The sequence below is a fragment of the Sciurus carolinensis genome, chromosome 1, assembly GCF_902686445.1.
Source record: "Sciurus carolinensis chromosome 1, mSciCar1.2, whole genome shotgun sequence".
In the NCBI taxonomy this organism is placed as follows: Eukaryota; Metazoa; Chordata; class Mammalia; order Rodentia; family Sciuridae; genus Sciurus; species Sciurus carolinensis.
The window spans coordinates 13,589,859-13,615,452 of NC_062213.1; positions in this window are offsets into that span (position 1 = coordinate 13,589,859).

A 25,594-nucleotide genomic window follows, 5' to 3' on the forward strand; every position below is an offset into this window, starting at 1 on the left:
CCCTGCAGTCTCCACCACCTGCCTTCAGTCTCTACCACCTCCCTGCAGTCTCCACCACCCACCTGCAGTCTCCACCACCTCCCTGCAGTCTCCACCACCTCCCTGCAGTCTCCACCACCTGCCTGCAGTCTCCACCACCTGCCTGCAGTCTCCACCACCCGCCTGCAGTCTCCACCACCCACCTGCAGTCTCCATCACCTCCCTGCAGTCTCCACCATCTCCCTGCAGTCTCCACCACCCTCCTGCAGTCTCCACCACCTGCCTGCAGTCTCCACCACCTGCCTGCAGTCTCCACCACCCGCCTGCAGTCTCCACCACCTTCCTGCAGTCTCCACCACCTCCCTGCAGTCTCCACCACCTGCCTGCAGTCTCCACCACCTCCCTGCAGTCTCCACCACCTCCCTGCAGTCTCCACCACCTGCCTGCAGTCCATTCAGCTATGGATTCATCCACTGATGAGGTCAGAGTTCTCATGATCCAGTCACTTCCCAGAAGCCCCACTCTGTATATGGCTGCATCGAGGACCCAGCCTTCAACACGTGAGCCTTTGGAGGGGACTTCATACCCAAACCAAAGCAGCAGCTGTTTCTAAAGTGGGAATGCCTTACGAGAGGTGTAAATGGTCATTCAGAGGCTAGATCTCCTGGGCATCAGGAAACACTGCATATCACTGAGCGCCCTGTTTTGAAGCTTTCTCTGGAGTGAACTCAGCTCACCCCTCTGGTCACTGTGATTTGTCATTGATTTCTAGACTTAACTAGAAAACTCTGGTTCTTTGTTCCTCATGTCATGTCAAACCAATTAGCTAGGTAAGAGCATTGATTGACCATTTTCTCTGAAAGTTGTTCTGACCCCAGTGTCCTATTGTGCAGGACACCCCTTAGTATCTGGTCATCTTCTCAGCCATGGAAGGTGCTCAGGAAAATAAAATCTCTAGCTGTCGGGAAGCAAAGGCATTATTCATCTACCTGAAGTGCTGGCATTATGAATGACACATGAAGCAACCAGGCAGGCAGTACCTTTTCTTATCCATTCTTTGGGGTTTAGAGAGAAAATGCCAGGAAGAGCTTGGAGGTTGTCTCCAGCAGGTCTCCAGCAGAAAGTCATCAGACAGAAATCACTGCTGGGCTGCTTCGCCACACCCACTCCTTAATAATAATAGTGGACAGGGATTAAGGACTTCCAGAGTGTGCCTGAACCAAGCTTTTAGCACACAGCATATTTTTAAATCCTTATGGAACTCTAAGAGGTAGGCATCATTATCATCTATTTTACAAATGAGATTAAACAGAGGTTAAATGATGTGCTTAAAGTTGCTTACCTAGCAACTTATGGAACTATGATGGAAATGTACATGTGTGGAAGTTCAATTTGGGGAAGTGGTGCACATCTTTCTGAATTTATTCCATAATGTCTTTTTTCTCCAAAACCAGAATATAGTACCATAAGGGCAATTTTTCATTTTAGCAAATACTTTAATAGGAGTTTGTGAATGAATAGCTTTATTTTTATTATATATTCCATATATCTAGATAGGTTTGTCTAGCTAACAAAATATGTATACCAACATGCTGATTAGTCATGTGTAAACTCTTGTTTTTTCAGGGGGACAGTACTGGGGAATGAACCCAAGGATGCTTTACTATGGCACTACATCCTCAGCCCGTTTGATTTTTAATTTTGAGACAAGGTCTCACTAAGGTGCTGAGGCTGACCTCCAGCCTGCAATCCTCCTACCTCAGCCTCCCCAGTAACTATATTATAGGCAGGCATGCACTACCACAGCTGACTTTTCATTTCTAAAAAGGTAGAGATATGCAATTATCTGTTTTGCCTGTGTCCTCTTAGATGAAAAGTGCTATAAAGATGACACTACACCTGTTTGCTGTTGTGTCACAGCTCCCTGTAAAGTGCTTGGCTCGTAATAGACATGCATAACAGGTCAGATGGTGACATAAACGTACATGTATGTATCCTTATCAAGAACTGTGCTGCTAAGTATTCTAATTATGGACAGATAATTTTAAGTACATACACATCATGGGATACATGGGGCCATCTTTCCAACGTTTTTAGTCATTTCTCCATGGACTAAGAATTCTTCTCGGCTAAGTCCTTATCTACATTCAACAGTGAGAAAAGTACAGGCAATGAGATTTGTAGAGCTCCTTTGCAGTTACTTCAGAAAATTTTGGTTCAATAGAAAAACATCTACTTCTTGAGTCCTTGCTGTATTGACCTGCTGACGGATTGTGTGGTGGAAACACAGAAGCAAGAAACCATAGCTGCTTTTTGTGCCCCCGCTGTGATTAGGGGTGTGAATCCCACACACTGGCCCAGCAGAGGATTGTACAGAATGACATAGATTCATGTCCCAATGGACCATGGAAAGAGTGAGCACCGTATTAGTTCATTGGCAACTAGAGAGAGTTCTGAGAAAACGGACAGAGCTTCATAATCAAGTGTGTCTATTACATGACCAGCTGGGCATTTGTTCTGAGTGTCAAAAGATTAATACCATTAAAGATGAGTGAAAAGAAGAGACAGGGACAGAATCCACGGAGTTGAGAACCAGGTGCCTTGGGGTGCTCATCGCCATACCAACTCCACCTCCTTTTCTGGTTCACTTCCTCAATCCTAGGTCCCACTGTCTATGAAGTTGGGGTGGCAACAGTACCTGCAGCAGATGGCAACGACAAAATCTAAATAAGGTGCCATACAAAAAGGGTTAACATGGTGCCTGCCACAGCGTGCCCGCTCTACAAATGTTAGGACTAAGATCTTGATATCATTAGGGGAGTCACAGCCAGAATGGTGGAGCTGGAAGAGATGTCACACCATTAAATCTAACTTGGTACGCTCTAGAGGGAATGAGCTTTCTTTTTACCATTTTACTTCCAAAGGCAGGTGGAAACAGCACAGAGGAGCGGGGTGCCGTATTTGTATTTATCTATTGAGATATGTCTATTGATTTCCTCCGGAGCGGGGCTGCAGTAGAGGGCCTTTATAACACCAACTTAAATCAGCAGGTTTCCCCATTTCCATTGGAGACTGTAGCCAAGGTCACTCTGTATAGAGATAGGCTTTCAGCAGAAACAGCAATTATATTATGCTTGATAGTTTCATCGAAAAATTCTTCGAGAGAATGGCAAGAGTAGAATATGCCTGCGTTCCTCCTTTGTCCCTTTGTTAATGAATTAAGGTACACAGAAACACAATAAAAGTGACAGAGGAGGCTTGCTCGCAAGGATCGTAGAATCAGGAACCAGCTGTGTCTGAAGTAGCAACTTTTCCATTGAAAGACCTAACCCTGTGCAAGATGCCACCCTCCACCTATGTGGCACCAGGGCATTCGGAATGGCCTGTCTGATCCCTGCACAGCCCATGCGGGGCCTTCCAGGCATTGCCCTTGCCTTGGCTCGTTCTCTTCCTGGTCCACACTTTGCACCAAGTTCAAACCCTCCCTGCCTCTTGCCTAGACTTTTCAAGGAGCCTCACAGCTGGTTCTCTCTCTCTCACCAGCACGGATCCGTTGTCACGGGGTTGACCAAAACATCCTTCTGGAGCCCAGACCAGAAATACTCCTACTTTGGAGACGATGTCTGCGGGATCCAGTTTATCTCCCAGCTCAAGCTGCTCCTGCCGCTGCTGATGTCTTATTATCATCACGAGCAGCAGCAGCAGCACTTCTGTATAAAGTCCAAACACCTTGGAGCAGAATTCAAGCTCTTGAAAACCAGTCGACATTTCCAGCTTTACAGTCATTCACATTTGTTGGACGTCAATGTGTCATGGGCCCTGTGTCCTGCAGTGCACCCCACACTTCCATCCCATGCACCTGACTGCTGATCCACTATGGCATACCAAACCCACCAACTCTCTTGGGCCTTTGCACATGTTTGGCTTCTCTGTGGGATGCTGTGTCCTTCTCCAACCAGTTACAGCAAAAGAATCGCTTCAAACATCCACGGAGTCGATGCTGCATGCCCCGCCCAACACCACGCAAGGCTCTGGGGAACGCACCTATCTGCTGCAGGCCCCGGCTGCTAACCACTTCCTCCCAGAGAGCTCTGCAGGAGCCACTTCCTCCAGAGGTGTGCAGGAGGCTACGACGCAGCCCTCACCCGCTCTTGGCAAGTGGTCCCCTGAGGAGAGGAATGACTGTCAGGACTCTGACCACCTCTCTGGGACAATCTGAAGGCACGTCTTTGCCTGGCTGCCTCCCTGCCCTGTTCTGCTTCCCCTGCTACCTGGCTTCTCTAAGAGGGCTCCCTAAGTAAGTCCCTAACTCGGCTCTCCTAAAGTGAACCGACTTAGACAGGTTCACCCTCCATGAGGTTTTTCCTGACTTCCCAGAAAGTCACAGAATCTTGGTTGGACCTTCTTGTGTTAAAAGCCCCTGTCCTTTCCTAGCGCGTTGTTTCTTTTAAGAGGAGAAGAGTACCCACTGAAGGTCTGCACTCCATGCAGTGCTGAGCTCAGAAGGCACCCCACTTTTCAGCTCAGTTTAGACCTCCCATGCTTCCAGTCAGCCCGGAAGCCCCCGACCCACCAACCCCGCTGCTGCTCTGCCTGGCTGTTCCCCGGCCCACCTCCTCCTGTGGCATCAGTGGGGCCAGCGTCCCCTCGGCTTCCTCCACCACGGGCTCTGCCTCCTGTCTCTCCCTCTCCCCTCTCTCAGATGGTCTCTCTCCCTCCCTTCCCAGACCTCAAGCAATGGGATACGTATGATTACAAATCCCCTCATCAGAGCCAGTTAGATGACCTCCTCAGCCAAATGCAAATGTGTGGCCTCTTTAATTTATGACTGTCAAGCTTTTCATAGGGACAGAGAAATGTCTCATTAAATGATATCCATCTCCCCAATCCCATTAATAAGCTAATAGAAAAATTAAAGTGCAGCTTATGGGGGATAGCCTGGCTTCTGTGATAGAACGTTGCTGAATGAGATGTTACTAAGAAGACATCGGAGGTGCGTGTCAGTCTCCTCAGTGAGGAGGGCTGGAACAAAACTGGACGACGTGAGTTTCTTCTCATTGGTCTGATTCAGGGTCCTTTTGATCTGACTTAGTTATTGTCATGATCAAATAATTTTTAAAAGCACAAGTTGAACAACTAGAACTAAGACTTGTTCATTGAGAAGCAGATGCTTTGAATAAATTGCCTCATTTAATAATCACAACAACCCTAGAGTTTAGCATTTCCTAAGCTCTCATGCTAGGAAGGCCACTAAAGCTCAGAGAGGGTGATTTGCTTCCTGGGGGCCACACAGGCACCAAGCAGCACATAGCACTTGGTTCTTCTGAAACTCTGTGATGAAGGCCCAGTATTTTGTTTGTGTGCTCTGCTTTTGTCTTTAAGATTTCAAACTGGGCAGATGCAGTGTGGTCCCACTTCATGGGACTCACGTTGCTCTAGGAGTTTCTAAATGCTTGCTTTCCATTTCTGTGCTTTTCTCGTTGACATCTGTCCAGGAGTCATACTTTGAGTACTACAGTTCTACTCTGTCGCTTTCTGTTGCTCCAGCTGGCCGAGATGGGCCATGGGGTTTAGGTTTACACGTCCTACCTGGAAGAAGCATATTTTTTTCCCAAAACACAAGTTGGAAAATTCCCAAGAGATGAAGTGTGGTGTGTTCGGTCTGGCTTCCCAGCCCCAAAGGTAAGGCTAACCAGGTAGAAGTAGCCCAACTCCAGAGCTGGTCTCTGTTTCCCTGCAAAAGATGTCTTTGCATTAAAGGCATAATATAAATTATCTGTTCGTTCATTACTAGAATATATAAATGATACATCACAATTTAGAATAAGATTTATAGAAATATGAACACTAAGATACAGGCTGGTAATTTTTCCCTATACTAAACTTCAATTATCATCAATCATAGCTTCATCTAGCTGGGATTCTTGCTTTCTCTGATTCATTCTTCATGCAATTCAGGCCTTGTGAGGTAAACAACTTCTACCTCCTGTGCAGAGGGCAGACACATCCGTCTATGCCAGCCTGGTCCAGACCCTGGTGCAATGCTGTAGATCATAGAAATGTCTCTGCTGCACAGCTTTCGACATGAGTCTCAATTCGACGATGCACGCCCCACCAACCGAAGGAATCTTTCTAGCAGTCCAATTTAGCTTCACTTCTCTTATGAAGGGAAAAAAAATCTCCCTCTCAAGCTGCGACTTTTCCCTGACTTTCCCATCTGTGGACAGAATATAACGTCAGTAATAACATTGGGTTATGTAACAGTCTTTGGGATCTAGTAAGGGGAACAAAGCAACTTGAGGATAGCCTTGTTCCGATTGAGAACAAATTGCCTTGGCAATGAGTTTTTACACTGCCACCATTGTCTAATCATCCGTCTTTTATGGAATAATGTCTCATTATCACTCAGATTGCTCCTCATGGAACCAGATCCCAGCAGTTTTTACAACCTATTTAGATCCTTAGAACCAATTGGTTCTTGCACACTGGGAATGATTCTTTTTTATTCCTCCCAAATGTTTAAAAATGCATTTTGGCAAAGCAGAGGATGTATGGATTTATGCAGCATATTTTGTTTGGTTCACTTTGCTTGCTCATTGGGTTTTCTAGACGGAAAATGCTGTAGGCCTGAACTCAAATTTTGAGCAAGATAAATGATAGGACTTGGGGTGCAAAGCAAAGGATGGGGAGCCGGGTTAGCATCTAAGCTTTGTTAACCGACCAGGTTTCGCTGTGAGACTGGGGGAGAAAAAGGAAGCTGACTTGACAACGGCTTTGGGAAGACTCTTTCTGAAGAAATCCTTTATCTCGCACAGCTTATCACAATGGGCAGGAATCCTTTTCTGTTTCCAGTTCAGTCAACCCTTCTCACATCACTGCACAGACAGTGGGTTTTTCTGAAACTTCTGAAACCCAAGAAAACTGCTGTGCATTGCTTGCAGAACATTTGGAAATTTCAAGGTGCAAACTCAGCACTGCGTATTTCTTACGTTTAACCTAAGACGGATTCAAGACTTCATGGTATGGAAACTAAACAATGTCATTTAATCTATTAGGTTACATTGAAAATTGGTCCCTGGACGATCGACAGCTCCCTGCTGGAGATCTCATGTGCCTGTCATAGGAGAGTGCAGACACGGGGGCGAGGGGAGGTGCAGCAGGAGCAATCGCGGGCGAGGTACTAGTGAGGACAATGTGGAATGTCCCATCAAGTTGTCCCCATATTCCTGCGAGCAGTGATCGCAACTTTCATTTTACAGTGAGGAAAACAAGATTTAAAGAGGTTGAAATTTTTCCCAGATCACAGAGTGAAGCTAGCAAGCTTCCTCTGGCTGGCATCAGCCTTCACACCCAGGGAGCTCGCCAGCCCCTGGATTTCCATTTACACATGGCTCAGCCTCAAGCTCATCTCCTCCTTGAGCATCTCCCCTGAGCTTCGGACTCAGATCTACAGTCACCAAACCAGCTTGCCCACTCCAGTCTTCTCAAACATAACACGTCCACAGGAAAACGATTAGCGCCCCCATCCCCCCAAACCCGGCCACCGACTCTTCCTCTTCACAGTGGACAGCCACAGTCACTTCCCTTGCTGGTGTCGAACACCAAGGATCCTTCTCACCTCGACATCTTTGCTCGGTCCCATAACGGATCCTACGCACCTAAATGGGAAAAATGTCTCAAATATGACCATGTCTGATGGCCTCTTCTAAGAAACCTCATTCAAGCCACTGTCATTCCTTGACCGACAACAGTCACCTGGCTGGTGTCCTCTCTTCCACCCGGACCCCTTACTGACTATTGTCCACACTGTGGACAGAGCCATCTTTCTAACATGTGAATCAGATCATGCCATCCTCCTACAAACGGCAACCCAAGGGATCCCCAATGCTTCTGCAAAGCTTTACCATCACGACAAGACCCACATGCCCTGGTGAGAGCCACTGTCCGAAATTCCTCTTCCCCCTCCATTCACTCCTTGATCACTCCTGCAACACTGGCCCTCTCAGAATGCCACCTCACTCTTTCCTCCAGACACATTCCTTATTTCTCCATTCAGCTGATCAGCACTGAGAAGCAGCTTACTGGTCAGTGCACAGCATCGGTACACTTCACTGTAACATGAGTTCTCCGAGGCAGAGAACTGTGTGAGCTAAGAATAATGAGCAGCACAGAATGATCATTCTCCGCTGGGACGGCTCCCACCTCGGAGTGCTGGCACCTCTTCTCTGACCTCGGCTGGATGCTCTGCTCCATCTTTATGGTGTAGCTCCATTCACCTCATCACTTCCATCTTAATATTTTGTCATTTCCTTGGGAAGCCTTCCCTGGATCCTCCAGATTTCCTGTTTTATGTTCTCCCATCTCCCTTTCTCTCAATTTCCACTAAAACCTGTGGTTATCAATAAATAATGGTTACATGACTTCTGTGAATTTCTGCCATTAAAAGAGAGAAAGCATCACAAGAAACAGACCATGTCTACTTTATTCCATAGGGAACTTGCTGAGCCTATTAAAAAACCTGGCATGTAGTAGAGGTTCAATAAACATGAAAATGAAAAGGAGTAAATGAAAAAATAAATAAATGGCTCATAAATAGAGAATGCAGGGAGTTCTGCCTCCCAGGAACCTTAGGGTAAGTCTAGATTGTGGCTGTAACCTTTCGAGGGGAGGCAGAATAGGAGAATGAAGGATGAAAGTCAGATTTCCATAAGCAGCAGCGGAAAAGGATAGAGAAGGACAGGAGGGCAAGGAGTGTTCTGACCGCTTTCTGTGCAACATTTCATGAATCCTCTGTGTACAAAAAAGAGACAGAAGCAGACCAGAAGCAAAAGATAAAGGAACAAAGGAGGAGCTGGAAGGGCGTGGGATGGAAGAGGCACAGAGGAGAGCAGGTGCAGGCGTGGTGAGAAGAGACGGCCAGAACAGGGGGTGCTGAAGCCCTCCTCGGTCAACATCTGACTATGGGGAGCGGCGTGGAGTCCTGAAGGGCTCCATGAGCCCCAACATGTCACCTTACAGGAACGACTTTGCCACACTGCTTTCTCTTTGGGGAGTTTTCTACCACTTGAGGAATATCTAAGCTTCAATTCAACTGTGCCAGGTGCTTCTGGGGTCTGGCAAAGATGGCAGATCTCCTCTTCAGGAGGTGCTCAGTCACAAAAATGATATTTTTTAGGGTCCTTGGTAGAGGAGTGGTCAAAGACATGTAAGGCAAAGCAGTTGTGTGGGAATTCCGGTGGCTCCACCAAAGCCCATGCTAAATTAAGTAGAAGGGATGGTCTCTTGCTCTAGGTCACCCCACTTTAATATTTCTCACTGGTGTGATGGTTGGTACTCCAGCTGATATAATGGGCCATGAGGCAGCACTGAGAATAGAAACTATGTGCTATGACAGATTAAGTACAGTAGAAGGAATCTGGGCCTCTGATATCCTGGGAATCAACCCACTGGCCTTGCTTTTGATTAACAGGCATTACAATAGAAGTTTGGACATGAGATCACTGTTTTGTTTACATTTTTCATAAATGCAGCTGCACCTGATTCTACTGATGCAAATAAAATTTAGTTTACATCTGATTCTTGTTGCAAAATCACTTTGAGAGCAATGAAAGGGGACAGACAGGGTATCAAAGAGAGTCGCCTGTTGTTTGACATTGGGCAGCGCTCTGTCTCTTCCTCCATAAGTCATAGCTAATAATTTCCTTACACAGCTTTGCTAGGATTAGATCAAAGCATGGAATGTACCTTGTGCAAATTAGTAGCTCAATAGTTACTGCAATTACACAAAATTTTGTGGTCTAGAAATATCAATATCCATTTATTTATTCAGCCAATATCTTAAACTCTTATTTGTATGTGGAGCAGACACAGCTATGGCAAATAAGACCAATCAGCTAGGACTAGGTATTTGAAAGATATCATCAGTGCAGTTGATAGATTAAGAATAAAGAAGCAAATAGTACATAATCTTAGTACTTTAATATGATTTCTTGTTTGCACAGTTAGTCATAAAACTGGGGCACTGCCCCCAGCTCCCACTGCTTGACACCCCTGCCTGCTGTTGTTCCTGTGTCCCATGAATGACAGCTTCCTTTGATGTCTGCTTCAGCAGAGGTTTCACAACCTTGGCATTGCGGATGTTTTGGAACAGATTCTCTGTCACTGTGTGTTGCTGTGGGAAAGGAGCTGCTCCTTGCATTGCAGGATGCTCAACAGCATCTTTGGACTTTTCCCACAGATGTCAGCAGTGACCCCCAGCCCCAGCATGACACTAAAATGTCTGCAGACATTGCCACATTTTCTGGAGGTGGGGACAAAACTCTCCTTGCAGAGAACCCGCAGTGAAATTTAAATTATCCAAGCACAGGAGAAATTTGCACTGGCATCTTGGATTGTGTACAAAGTTCTATATGTGACTGAGAAATAGCCCTGGCTTATAGATTGCCTAGATACGGGAGCCCTGTTCTTCCCTCCCGCCCCTCCAGGAGCCTCCATGGGACCTGCTGTGTTGACCAGAGTGTATCTTACACCATCCTCTTCCCAGACAACTGGTCAACCTCAGCTGCACCCCCACCCTTCCCCCTTACTCTCCACTAGACTTCAGCAAAAGCGGTCCAGCTCCGGCTCCCAGTCAGCGCCAAGACACCTTTCCTGGGCCTTCACACCCTTCCCTGCCAATCTGCCTTCCCGCACCCCTTCAGAGATCTTAACTCCTACACTCCCGCACGCTCTGAGGACGACACTCAGAGGCCTTGTCGCCAGACCTCCCGGCACTCAGTGCTGCCATTCCCAATGGTGGAAACCAAGGCCTGGAGGGGCCTGTGCTCCACGCCCACTTCAGCTGTGCTCATTCTTCAGCCTGTGTGGGCAGCAACCATGTATGACCTGGTCTGTGTGCCACGCCAGCATGTCAACAATGACAAGGCATGAAGCAGGTGCTCAGTGACTGCTAGAAGGTGAGTTAACTTTATGAATTAAGAAAAAATTAAAGGAAAACAAGTGTTTTCATAGGAGACAAGGAACTCCCTATGCTTATTACCCTATGAGTGAGGTTTTAAAGAACTCCTGTATATTAAAGAGATTTCAGTGTGCAAAGCTGGCAGCTGCCAATCTCCCTTCCACTGTTACTTTTTCTTGTTCTCTGAATTGAATTGATGAGAAAAGATCAGAGACAGGAACGCATCTGTCAGTTCTGGGCACATCACAACCCAGTGCAGATTTTGGAAGCTTCTGGAAGTAAACTGAACCTATAATTCACCATTCCCTCATTTCAAATGTCTATCATTGTGCCCTATAAATTGGAATGTGTAAAAAGGCCTCATCATTTGCAGGAAATGTTCAATACTTGATGTTTTCTGAGAGTCTTGTGATGTTCAATTCATAAGATCAACCAAGGAAAATTCTTCTAAGGAACTCTACATGAGGTTTTTGTTTCAAAATAGACCTTGAAAACTGGGAGACTTGAGACTTTTTCCAGCCAACAGAAAATTTCACTGGTGTTTGCTTTAACTAGATTTATACAGCCTGGAGAACGTTGTTAGTTGCCAACATTAGAAAAATTAGGAGATTCCACATGGAAATTTATATTTCCAAGGATTTTTTTTGTGGAAAATCAACAATCCTGGGACTATCTTCTCTCAGGCCAGCATTTGGCCAGAGTGGATCCCAGGTGCTGTCACTAAAAGAGCAGCATACCAGGACTCCCTGCCAGGCAGGGCACCTGCTTGGATCACCACCTGGCCCTTTCCACGTAACCTCCATTTATTGCCTCCTCTCATCAGTATTCTTCAAGGAGTTCACAGTCCTCACATTAGATATAAGTATCGCAAAATGACAGAAATATAAAGTCTTCATTTTTGATAAGTTGGTTTAACCTCCCAATCTTTAGACCTGTGCCATTCAATATGGTAGCTATATGTGACTACTTAAACTCAAATTAATAAGAAATTTAACTTAAATTAAAAATTAAAACCCTCAATCATGTGACCACATTTCAAGTGCCCAATGGTCGCATAAGGTCACAGACGACTATGTGGAAGAGCTCAGAAAACATCTTCCTCATGCAGAAAGTTTTATTATGGTAGTGTTGACTTAGGATATTCCTGATAAATGGAGAATGAAAGGAAAAATAAAGGTATATGGAATTTTAGAGATTCCTCCCAAGATTTTGTATATTGAATCCCTAACTCCCTAGTATTCCAAAATGTGACCTTATTTGGTGACCATCTTTATAGAGGTAATTAAGTTAAAGTATTGTCATTAGAGATGGCCTTAGTTGAAATAACTGCTGCATATTTCTTTGGGTTAAGCCACTGAGCTTTTAGTACTTTGCTATTTTGCTAAATCATCCTTAACAAATTAATAGTCATTGCTCATTCATGTGTTGACTCGGAAAATAATTATCAAACACCTTCTGCATTAAAAATAATAGTAGCTATTTTTTTTGTTTTGTTTTTGGTTTTGTTTTTAAAATAACTTTTTTACTTATTTCTTTTTATGGTGCTGAGTATCAAACTCAGTGCCTCACACATGCTTGGTAAGTGCTCTTATTACTGAGCCTCACTCCAGCCCTAATTGATGTATATGTTAAAAGACATATTTTTATTTTTTAATAGTAAATTTTTAAAAAGTTTTTACAGACTGCATTTTGATTCATTGTACACAAGTGGGATACAACTTTCATTTCTATGGTTGTACACAATGTAGATTTACACCATTTGTGTAATCATATGTGTACATAGGATAATAATGTCTATCTTAGTCCACCATCTTTCCTCCCTCCACCCCCTCCCGCCCCATTTCCCTCTACACAATCCAAAGTTCCTCCATTCTTCTCTTGTCCCCTGCCCTTGTCACCCCACCCCTGTTATGTATCATCATCCACTTATCAGAGAAAACATTCGGCCTTTGGGTTTTTGGACTTGGCTTATTTCACTTGGCAATTTTAAGGAACACCAAGACATTCTGATCTTGCCTTCAAGAGCCTTCTGGTCTAGTGATCTGGTATAAGTGTTAAAAAATGTATTTAAATAAGTAAATGTAAAGTATAAAAAAAGGTAAATATTTTGTGAAAGGTCTTACTGATTTTTGAAATTTTAAAAATCAAGGGATAACCTTTTCCCCAAACTCCCTACAGGGGCTCATTACAGTGAGGACTTTGAAAGTAAAGGGGGACAGTCTATTATTTATTTTATTGGACAAAGCAGAGAGTACTAGTCCCTCTTCCTTCCCACCCCAGTCTTCCACTTGGGTGACAAGCCAGAGGACTCTTTGGGTCCTGCATTGTCATACATGAAAGATGCAGATGGTAACAAATTTGATGTCAGTGACCCCACACGATCCATACTCCAGCTGCTCCTGTGTTCCTACCAGCAGCGTTCACTCTCACAAGACCAAAAGAACCAAATGGAGTCTTCAATTCAATTTGATCAGTAAGAACAGCCTTATGGAAAGCCCAGTTATGACCAGTGCTAAATCTCCTGCTAACGGAAGCAACAGATGCTTTTCCCTGGCCCATCTCTTCCAAGGTTGCTTTATTAAAATCAGGCACTTGTTTCCCACTAGCTCACTTACTTACAAGACAAACTCTTTAGAATGAGGGGCCTCACTGGCTTTGGCTCACTGCTTTCTTCACTTAGAAAGATGAATAGCTTTGTTATTAGAGTATGATAGACACTCATCTACTTTTCCCCATAAAATTCCCAGACATAACTACAAATAATAAAGCCACTTGCTTAAAGTCCTTGTCCTGCTCAGACCCCCATTCTAGGTAGAGACCATGTTTTCAGTGGTCCATGCACACCTCCAGCACAAAACCCATTCAGCAGGTGCTCAGTAAAAGTCAAATGTTTGAAAGAATTAATTTTATGAACAAAAAAATTAATGTAAAAATTTCTTATTATATATAAATCAGATTTTAGACTACAGAAGGGCTATATTATTTAAGATGATAGAAAAAAATGACTTCCATAATGGTCATGAAAAGCCTATGTAGATAGAAACTTTAAGGATGAGAGTATTTTCCAAGTGGAATTGGAAGGAACTGATGGTAAACAATATCATGGACACAGCCCCTCAAGGTAGGAATATGAAGAGAATTATAGTAAATAAAGTCAGAATAGTGAATTGTGGAGAAAATTGGGAAGAACTTTGGACTTTTTCCTTCCTGTAAATAATTGAGAGGTATTGGAAGTGCTTTATAAAGGGATTGATATATTCAAAACTATTTTTTCAGGCAAATTAATTTGCCACTAAATCTTGAGATTGATTGGAGTAGGAAAAATTGGAAGCAGAAAAATGAGCATGAGAGAAGTATGTTCTCATGTCTCTGTGTTCATGTCTTACTGTTTAGACCAGTACTATGGTTTTTGTGCTGTAATGACATATTTATCTTTCAGACTTGAGAAAGCTGACAATCATTGTATTGGAATGATGTTTTTGTACTTCATGTATTATGTATTTATTTCCTTTCTGTTTAAATTTTTGAAATCTTTAAAAATTTCCATGCTGTATTCATATGCAAGGGTTTTGCCTATTCTTCCAGCACAAGCGGAGGTTGGGAAACGTCAATCAAAGAGGAGAGAATTGAATCTTTTCAGCTAATGTGGGTGGTTCTCAACTCTAACCATGTACTGAAAACCCTCAATGGCCCAAGCCACACCCAGATCAATAAAATTACAGCCTCTGGGAGTAGAACACAAGCACCAGGGTTTCTCCAGCATCATCTGGAAATTCTAGTAACAACCAAGGTTAAGAATCACTAGTTCAGATTCCTTATCCTCACCTGAAAAGTCTCCATCAAGAGATAAACCTTGGAGATTGGTTCTGCTTAATAGAAAGTCATGCTATTTTTCTTAAAGCTGAAAGTCAGTTGCCTCCATGAAAGGAAAAAAAAAAAAAAAACTGAAGACCTGAAATAGAAAACGGGTTGTAGTGAGAGAAGATGAATTGAGTGTGATCACAAGAAGAATCAACAAAGAAGAGTGGGTGCGGGGAATGGAAGTGTTGAACAGAGCATTAGAGACTGCATCACTGACTTAAGCAGGAGCTATTAACAAAACAGGGAACTGGATGATGAACAGGTTTTGTAGGAAAAAGATGAGCTCAGCATTGAACAAATTGAATTAGAAGTGTCAGCAGGACCTAAGGTGGAGATGTCACACAAGAATTAGATCTATACTATGCAGCCTTGGAAAGGGGTCATGCTGGGAGAATAGATCTAGGAATCAGCCACATAGAAGTTAGAAGACTATGACACCATGGGACAAGCCACTGAGGGGCAGATGCTAGAAAGAGAAGAAGGAATCCAAGGACATGTCCTCCTCACATTTCCATCTCCCCAACTGACAAAGATCATCATTTCTCCAATTTGATTTCTAATATCTTGTGATCTGTTGGAACATTACTTACATCATGTGATTTAACATGTGTTTACACCTTGTTATGGTTTGGATCTGGACTGTCTCCCAAGACTCATGTTGGAGGCTAGGTCCCTAATGCAACACCTTTCAGAAGTGGCACTCCTTGGAAGTGATCGGATCATGAGGGCTCTGGTCTTACCAGTGGACTAATCCATTGAGGGATTCCTAGTTGAATGGACTACAGGGAGGTAGTGGAATCTGTAGATGGCGGGGCATGGTGGGAGGAAATAGTCACTGGGGGTGTATGCTGGAAGAATATTTCTGGTCCCTGGCCCCTTCCCTTCCTCTCTCTCTCTCTCTCCTTCCTGGCTGCCATGAGCTGAGCCACTTTCCTTCCACCATGATGCTCTGCCTCACCTCAGGCCTAAAGCAATGGAGCCAGTTGAGCATGGATCAAAACCTTGGAAAGAGCCAAAATAAATTTTTCCACCTCTAGGTTGTTTTGTCCAGGTATTCATCACTGTGGTGAAAAGTTAACTAATACACATCTCTTTCTCCTACCTCCTCATTCAGCTTCACCAAGGACAAGGCCATCAGCTGTCAATCTTTGTATTCACCAGAGTTTAACCAAGGAACAACACAGGTGGTCAAGGTCAACAAACAAATATAAAAGTGAATGAACAGAAACTATGGCCCGGACCAAGAGGCACAGCCGCATAACTGACAGCATGCTCATGCTGACCTGCCCCGTGGCTGCCACATCTAACTTTCTACCTGCCAGCTGCTGCTGCAGTCTCCCAGGTGTTGTTGCAATAAATAACATTTAATGATGGATTTATCCAACACTAACTGAAGATCTGCTACTGTGCTGGGAAAGTGGATAATAAAACTTTTAGAAGACATGGCCCCTGCCTTCAAGGAGCTTGTGACCAAGCAGAGTCAAGAAGTTATCTCCTCTGTGGTGCCATTCCTGAGAGCCAGGCAGACCACACACTCTCTCCTGAACCCCATAAGACTTTCCAGGCATTGGCACAGGATTGGCCGCACATCCCCCTCTGAACCTGTGACACATTTCCCTTACCATCACAAATAGAGTACTCCTCAAGGAGAATCACTATCCCCTCATCTTTACACTACATTGTCTAACATGTCCATGCTGATCCACCTTTGTTCTTCAAGAGGTTCTTCCTTCTTCTGTTTCAGGGGAACTGTGCCTATGCTATTCCCTCTGTCTTAAGTGCTAATACGCCATTCCACACGGCGATGACCTGCTTATCTTAAAATGTTCAGCTTGGATGTCATTTCCTCCAGGAAGCCTTCCAGACTTCAGGTCTGGGTTAACTCCAAAATAATCTGTGGCTCAGAGATTTTATCGGTGACTGACTGTATAATAATTGCCAAGGTGTTCATGCAGCCTCCACATCCATATACTTTGGAATTTAACTTTATTTATTTATCTATTTATTTATTTTTGGTACCAGGGATTGAACCCAGAGGCATTCAACCCCTGAGCCACATCCCCAGCCCTTTTAATTTTTTTTTTATTTTGAGACAGGGTCTTGCTAAAGTACTGAGGCTGGTTTTGAATTTGCAGTTCTCCTGCCTCAGCCTCCTCAGCCACAGAGATTACAGGCATTTTGCACCACTGAAGGCTGGATCATAAACTTTAAACATGAAAATTATGTCTTGGTTTATACTGTATTCCTAGAACCTAGGGTAATACCTATAAAATACTGAATTCACAAGAGAGGCTGAATGGATTGACAATCGAATAAACAAAGTAGGAATTCAGCATGTCTCTGCATAAACTGAATTACAGTCATGCAAATATTGGAAGATATCAACAGAGAACATAATGTGGTAGTGTGAAAATACGTGAGAACTATGACATTGGACAGAGCTTGCAAGCACAACAGAGTCCAGAAATAGGGCCGGTCAATGAAAAATTGCCAACCAGTTATCTACAGTATTCCAAATGGCTTCAATGGTTAATATGCTTTCAATACATTTTGTTGTGATCACAATTAACATCATTATTCTTTTCTGAGGCAACATTTACTGAGTTTAATGAGTTAATTTACTGAGTTCAAACTCCTGCAAGCAGTAAATAGTTATCTACAAGTTAATATTTGTAATTTATAAGATTTTTTAAAAAACAATGAATCTAGAAAATGCCTACAATTCTTATCATTTTGTGATTGCATTAAGTTAAAAATATATGATGTTATTATTAATAATGCATGTTATGAAATTTTTATTTTCAATTTTCAAATGTTATATAAACAAATTCTCAAAAATGTTATGGTTTTGTCTGTCACCATCTACTATCCACCATCAACACCACCATTTGAGAATGAGTTTGTGTCATTTTCAAACTTTACAGCAGAGTAATCATAGAATTTATGTGTTAAGGACAGACATACCTGCTCATTGCTTCAAGATTATCTGGAAAACAGTGCAGGTAGAATTCTCACTATCCACACTTACGTTAGACAGATGATAGGTACATAGATAGATAGATAGATAGATAGATAGAACGTAGATAATAAATATAGATGACAGATACATAGACAATAGACATAGATGATAGATAAATGATACATAGATAATAGAGCTAGATAGATGATAGATGGATATAGATAGATGATAGATATAGATAGATGATAGATAAAGATAGGTGATAGTAGATGATAGATATAGATGATAGATAATAGATATAGATAGATGATCGATACATGGATGACAGACAAAGATGATAGATGATAGATACATAGATAATAGAGTTAGATAGATGGGAGAGATATAGATAGATGACAGATAGATAGACAGACAAATGACAGAGGCAGACATTGGCACAATTACTCAACTGCCTCCTGTGGGTGAGATACTGTTTTATGTGTTATGTGTTACATATATATATACAAATTTATTTTTCTCCATCAGACCACAAGAGAATATTTTATTCACTTCATTGATTAGAATACTAACATTAATAAAAAAAATTTACTAAAGATTAATTTATTCACCAACAATAGTTGAGCAAGCAAGTAGCTGAATCATGCTTGAACCCACAAATATCTGACACCAGAACTTTGGAACATCCTGTGTTGCATTGCTATGTTGTCTTTCAAGGCAAAAAAAAAAAATCAATTCTTGTTGGAATCCATTCACATTTCCTTACCCTGAACTCTGCTCTTCTTATCAAACAAGTGTCAGGACAGCAGACCTGCCCGCGTCCTGGAACCTCCAATCTGGCTTCACCATTAATCTTTAACCAACTGAACCAAGCAGCCTCTGATGAGTCTGCTATCTTGAAGAGCCATGCTAAGGAATGGCATTCCAAACAAGAATGATCCTTCGAGACAGACAACTCCTGATTCACTCACGTCCCCCAAAAGAAGAATTAAAGTGATGACTGAATCTCCTTGATCCAGATTTTACTCTGCAGTGATGTCTTAATGGATTTGCCAACTCAGGGCTTAAAAATATAACAAAAGAGTAGGTTGAGAAAAATCTTTGCACCATCACTACCACCATCCGCACTGCTGAGGTACACACAAAAGAACACAGTTAATTACATGTTTATATCTATGTGAGTAAAGGTATGGACATAAATACATGTAAAGTTAATATAAGATGAAACTCAAATACTTACATGCAATTAATCACTCCCCTAGATTTTGTATTCAGTAATGCAAAGGACTTTGGCATTGTTTGACTGGTACTGTATGGTGTGGCACCAATTCAGTGCTGAAGAACGCTTGTTAAATGAATAAGCGAAGTCCAAATACAGTACTAGCTCTCAATTCCTGCTCCCTTGGCATTGAGCAAATCTTCAGCCAACACTTCGATGTAGTTTCTCTTTGTTCCTAGGTGCCATTGCCTGCTCCTGCCTCAACCCCTGATGGCTGTCACTGTCTCCACTGGTCAGCCCATCTCCACACACCTAGGACCACTTCCTTCAGTGGGAGTTCATCAGAGTTCTCCACCTGCCTCTGCAATGGCTGGGCATTCAGTCCTCGAGTCCAGAGTCATCCGCCTTGAACCAAACATACTTCATATTGACGACTTCAGTTCTGAATGTTTTTAATTACTAATAACGTGAACCCAACCGACTCCTATGTGATGTCAAGGACTTCCAAGGACAGCAGACACTGCCTTTACTTTTTTGCATAATGCGCACTAATAAGTGTCTGTGAATACCTGTGAAGGCCATATTTGCAGTAAAAGCTTAGAGCTGGAAGTTTGGGTATAGACGCTAAGCTCTTCATTTATTAGCTATGTGACCTAAATCAAATTACTTCCCCTATCTAAATTACAGTAAATCCTTTCTCAGAAATGACTGTTAGGAATCAAAGAGGCTACCCCTTGTGGAAGACCCCAAACCAGAACCTTGCAAACACTATATACTCAGTAAGTGCTCTCATTTTTCTTGAATGTACCCTAAAAGTCTTCCCCTTCACTGAAGGAGGTTTTGCAGATCTCCATGACTTTAGGCAGAAAAGAAATAACTTCAATATATAATGTTACTTGGGACACTCCTCTCTTTTTTAGAAACGTTCTTCCCCATGGTCCTTCCACGTGTGCCTCAGTCCACAGTCATCTCGGCCAGAACGGACAGAGTTTAACACTGCCCACCTGCTTCCTTGCCAGGATTTCTCCTTTTAGTGTTTCCTACTTCCATGGGGCTTCGAATTGTTCTGTGGAATTCTCCAATTTGGGATTAGAGTGGAAAACATCTTCAGTTAACCACCACCATAAAAGGATCTTTCATGTGACATTGAACTAAGGGATTTTTTGTTCCGTTCTGAATCTAACTAGAGTCACCCAGGGGATGCTTGTTAGGTAGAACAGACTGACAGGCTGCTCTGTGTGCTAACAATCTGAACACACTCTAACAGGATGGGTGGACACGACAGCCGGTCACAGGCAGGTGAGGCGTGAGGAATGACGGCGCCCAGGCGCTACATGAATAATGGATCATTTGGTCACAGCTGGCTAAGGGTATCAGTTCCACTCCTGTAGCAAAATCACCGATGGTAACCTTTCTTTCCTTCCTCAAGAACTAAGTTAGCAGAGCAAAGAAAAAAGCCAGTGGGCGTGGGACTTGCCACTTGTGAAATCTCTTTCCGCCGAGTTTTGTCATTTTCTTAGAATTTGAGGAGGAGGTCATTTTAGATATGCAGTAGCAATCTGTTGGCGAGGAATACGGACCTAGAGAAGGCAGCGGAGGGAGATGAACGGGCTGGATTCCAATCCTGACTTTTCTCTGTAAAGTTTCTTAGCCTGGCTGAGCCTTGCTTTTTCCTGTCAATGCATACAAATGGTAATTGCTTTTGAAAGGGTTGCATAAATGAAAATTGTTTTTGTTTCCCTTGAATCTATCTGTCATTTCAGAAAATATGTGCCCCTTCTTCTAACCTCGCACCTGTGCCAGTACCGAGAAATTTAAGAGACTAAAGAGACTGGGCCACGTTCTGGCGGGTGTTCTCACCACCACAAGCTCCCGTATGGAGCAGATCTTGAGCACAGGATCTCTCTCAGGCTTAGAGCCTGTAACCTGGGTAACTAAAAATCTCCGCACTACTTCGTGGAGTATTTTTTTTTTTTATTTTTTTTTTTTTTATTTTTACAGACTGCATTGTGATTCATTGTACACAAATGGGGTACATCTTTTCATTTCTATGGTTGTGCACAATGTAGATTCATACCATTAGTGTAATCATACATGTACATAGGGTAATGATGTCTGTCTCATTCCACCATTTTTCATACTCCCCTCCCTCTCATTTCCCTCAATGTAATCTGAAGTTCCTCTATTCTTCTCTCACTCCCCACTTCCCCACCCCCAAAATGTATCATCATCCACTTACCAGGGAAAACATTCAGCCTTTGGTTTTTTGGAACTGGCTTATTTCACTTAGCATGATATTCTCCAATTCCATCCATTTGTCTGCAAATGTGATAATATTATTCTCCTTTATGGCTGAATATTATTCCATAGCATATGTATACCACAGTTTCTTTATCCATTCATCTATTGAAGGGCATCTAGGTTGGTTAATCAATCTAGCTGTTGCGAATTGAGCTTCTATAAACATTGATGTGGCTGCGTTACTGTAGTATGCTAGCTTTAAGTCCTTTGGGTATAAACTGAGGAGTATTTTAAGGTGAAGAAGATAATGATTGTGAACATTCTGGAAAGAGCTAAACAGTTCATATTTTCTCTCGTATTTTGGCAGTCCACGGTAGGTACTGAGAGAGTCCACACGGACAAAACCACCATGACTCAGATTCGTCTTCTTTGTTTATGCTCCCTAACACATGGGAGTTAGCCCCAACATTACTCAACACACCTCCTTGGAAGAGTATAAGTTCAAGAGTAATTCATAATTCTGACTTCTGTGGAAATGTTGGATTCCAAATGGACCCTCTCCAGGTTGAACTTGGGGAACAGAGAATGAAGCATCCACCTAAAGAATATCCAGATGACACCACGGAGCATTTGACATCCATCTCTTCACCCACACCTGTGGGAAGGTCCATTATCATCATTCCACAGATGAATCAAGCAAGTTTCAGGTTTTACGGAACCCCCAAGGTCATAAACTTGTTAAATCACAGCACTAAGATTCAGTCCTTAGGTTTATTTGTTTATTAAAAATCCTAGGTTCTATTCCCAAAGCACACTGCTTCTTATTCAACCAGAATAAAAATGGACACAACATTCAGGGGAAAGTTTCCTTTTGGGAACATGCAGATGAGTCCGCCCGCCAGGGGAAGGGCTGAGGCTCAACCTGAAGGGCAGACAGAGCCAGGAGCAGGCAAGCAGCAGGGCCCCGGCTCCTCTGGAGGACTGCGTGAGCCAGGATAGGTCACCAACCTGAGGCGAAGCTCCCCTTTCACCTAGCGTGGTTCGGTGGATTTGTGTTCTCTTTCATTTTCTTCCTAAAATGGCCATGTCTTGCTCTCTTACTGTGTCAGTTCATGCTGCTCTAACAAAGTACCACAGGTTGGTGACTTATAAATAAGAGTCATTTATTTCTCACAGTTATGGAGTCTGGAAGTTCAAGATCTAGATGCCAGCATGGCTGGGGTCTGCTGATGGTCTTCCAGATTGTAGATCACCAACTTCTTGTATCTTCAGAGGGCAGATGGGGAGCTAGCCAGATCTCTGGTCTCTTCTCCCAAGCCTCGACTGCCATTCCTGAGAGTGCTACCTTCGTGAAATAACTACCTCCCCAAAGCCCACCTTTTCATCGTTTTGAGGCAGGGGATGCAGACAGTTTCATGAACTACTCCCTGACTCTAGGGTCCCCTGGAGCTATCGCCTGCCCCGATTCACAGCCCATCCATCAGCTTCAGAGCAGCAAGAGACAAAATGCACCCAGAGTTGGAAAGCGAGCAGACACTCTGAAGGAGTGTTCCCCAGCTCCTCCGGTGGGTAGATTATGACCATGCAATAAAAGTCCTTCGAGGATGAGAGATTCACAGTTCAAGGTTACTTTCTTATTTCTCTATAAATGGCGAATCCTCAGCTTTCATCATCCTGTGGACCTGAATTCAGATCTAAATTGGTGCAATGGCACAAACCTGTGATCCCAGTGACTCCAGAGACGGAGGCAGGGGGATCACAAGTTTGAGAATCGCCTGGGTCACTTAGTGAGACCCTGTCTCAAAATACAAAATAAAAAGGGCTGGGGACGTAGCGCAGTGGTGATGTGCCCCTGGGCTCCATCGCCAGCACTGGGGGAAAAAAAAACTTAGATCTAACTTTTGTTAATTCAGGTGCCTCTACTTTTGTAAATTGATAACATTATTGCTGCTTCCGAGGCCCCTCCCCCTGGCCATTTAGCTCCCTGTGAGTCCCAGGTGTCAACCTTCCTGCCACCTCAGCCCTCTACAACACCTCTGGGGAGCCACGGCTCCTGAGCCTCTCTCCTACCCTCCACCCTCACTGCTCTGGGCCACCGGCTCACTTTCCTTCTTAAGGAAAGGACACGCTCCTCCTCTTTTCAGAGGGTGTCCCACAGCAGGATCACCCAGGCTCCAGGGGTAACTTGCAACTAGTTTCTCCCCGGGTGGAAGCACACCCTGGGGTTCAGTTGCTTAAACACTGCGGTCACTGCCCCGAAGCTGGCACCCGGCTCTCCCTCCCAGCTTCGCTAAATCCACGTCACTAGATTCTGCAGCAGAGGGGCTCCCCGTGGACCCACGGTTTATGGTAGAAATCTGGCCTCTGTTACCATGTCCACTCACCCCCTCTTAACCCCACTTACACCAACGTTCATTGCTGGCAGCCCCCAGCACATGTGCAGGTGGCTCTTGAGGACAGTCACCTGAGGCCACTCACCAGTCAGTACCATGGCTACTCCATTCCACTCTAAAACAGCGGAGAATCCAAATGCTGCTGTTTTATTGCCCCAAACACTTCAAAATTATAATAATTTATGATTTACCAAAAGCTTCCCCAAAGTTCTTGCTAATTCTTCCCATCCTAACCTCTGAAAGTATTAAAATTCAACCAGTTTAGCAAGTGCCAGTTTGGTGCTAATGCTTATATTAGGTACTTTCATATGTATTTCCCCACTGAACATTCAGAATAACTCCCTACAGTAGTTATTATTATTTACATGTATGCATAAAGACCCGCATGCTCAAGAGGTTTAGAAATTTGTCAGAAGTCATTTAAGTAGTAAGACCTTTTATATCTGCAACTCAAATCTAATAATCTTCAAAGTCACTATATTGGTTTTCATTTAATTAAGTAGTTTAGCACTATATAAATCCAACTATTCAGGTTTGTGAATTTTTTTTTAATTTACAAGATCTTTTCTTATCAGGACAGTGTAAATTACATGAGAACCTATCTGATACTTCTGTTTGGTTATGTGTTGGTACAAAATGAATCACCTCAGCACATCGCAGCTTGAAACTATAACCATTTCTTATTTCCTAATTTGATGGAGCAGAAATTCAGGCGGGGTTCGACTGGATAGTTCTTCTCAATGTGATGTCAATTACAGCGTGGAAGCTGTGGTGGTCACCTGGAGGATGCACTGGTCTGGAGAGTCCAAGGGGCTTCACTCCTATAGCTGGTGCCTTGGCAGGAGTGGCTGGCTGGACAGATGGACTCAGCTGGACTGTCATTCAGGTCACCTACGATTGGAATCTCCATTGTGGTACCCTTAAGAAGTCAAGCTTTGCACATAGTAGCTCAGGGTTCCAAAGAGGCAGGAAGTAGAAGTGGCTCATTTCATAAACTGAACATAATATCTCTTGTGCCACATTTAGTTGATCAAAGCAGTTTGCAGATTTCAAGGGGAGACAAGAGAGATCCCACCTCTCAACAGGAGGAGTGCCAAAGAAATTATAGCTATCCTTAATATGCCACAACTTCTTCCAGATTTTCTAAATATATACTCAGTACATGTAAGTGGAAAGAGATAATAATTATATTTTAATAGCTACCATTTTTAGTGCCTCCAGATGGCCAAGCTTACTCTAAGGCAGATTTTCTCAAACTCAGCACTGTTGACATTTTGAGCTAGATAATTCTTTGTTGTGAGGAGCTATCCTGTGCATTGTAAGATGTTAAGCAGCGTCTTCCACCTCAACCTTCCAGAGAGTGGTGACATCTTCCCAAAGTTGTGACAATCCAAAATCTCTGTGGGCATTGCCAAATGTCTCATAGAGGAAAGATGGCTCCCACTTGGGGGCTTCTGCTCTTTGTTGAGCACTAGACACAGGGACATGTTCTAGTATAACGTGTAAGGCTCAGTAGGGCATAAGACAGATAGTATAATTATTCCCATTTTATAGAGAAGTAAACGGAAGCTCAGAGTGTTAAATGACTAATCCGTGCCGTCTGCATCACTCTGCGGGATAATTCCATGTCTGTTTAAATACAATATCTGGGATCTTTCTAAAATGCCCTTGATTTCTTTTTTCTACTTCAAAATGTCCAGAATCCAGATGGATGCCACGGGCTGAATAACCTCCAAAATCAGAGGCAAAACCCCAGCCCCACAGGCCCAGCTCTGCGGCTGGACCTAACTGATGCACCAAGGGGATCGGGCCAGATTCTCCAGCTGATGTAGGTCGTCTCCAGCACAGAAAGCACTGATCCACACGAAATTAGCAGGCGCTTCTGTTCCCTGCCCTGCTGTTTGCTTACAGAGGGAATTCAAGCCTAATTTGGATCTGCGCCTGACTCTGGGCTGCGTGCCAGACCTCGGTGCAGGGACGCCGGGCAC